Raw genomic sequence first — 489 nt, 5'->3', positions numbered from 1 at the left:
TTTCCATGGCCTTCTGCTGCCATTCTCTGCTGGGGAAGGCGAGCTCGGGGTTGGTGGGGTTGGCTCCTGCAGGATGTGGGTACAAGGCATTGTGCAAACACAGCCTTTGTGGCAGAAGGGAACCAGGCTCGTCCTCAGCAGGACTTCTGCCAGCTTGGTATTTCTTAGGGGATTTGCACCAAAGCTGAGCCATCCATGTATTTCAGAGAGATGCTTTCAGCCTTCTGATCCCACCTTAGTGGGACTGACTGGATCCCTCCTCAGAGGACCTCTCTGCGTTAGTTCCTGATGCACCATGAGCTCCCTGATGGCACTGGAGATGGGCACAGGCACAAATGCAGTGTTAGCACCAAGCTACCACTGATCTGCAGCTCCTGAGGAGCTCCACTGACCACGCTGGGCTGGTGTTCACCACACACCTTCACTGCCCTCATGCCAGTGAGGTCCCTGAAGTGCCCACTGTAGAATAAAGAGGTTGTGGCATGTGGC

The sequence above is a fragment of the Corvus brachyrhynchos genome, unplaced genomic scaffold (genome assembly GCF_000691975.1).
Source record: "Corvus brachyrhynchos isolate BGI_N302 unplaced genomic scaffold, ASM69197v1 scaffold5, whole genome shotgun sequence".
Classification (NCBI taxonomy): domain Eukaryota; kingdom Metazoa; phylum Chordata; class Aves; order Passeriformes; family Corvidae; genus Corvus; species Corvus brachyrhynchos.
The sequence above is the reverse complement of the archived record's forward strand: the minus strand, read 5'-3'. Positions refer to the sequence as shown.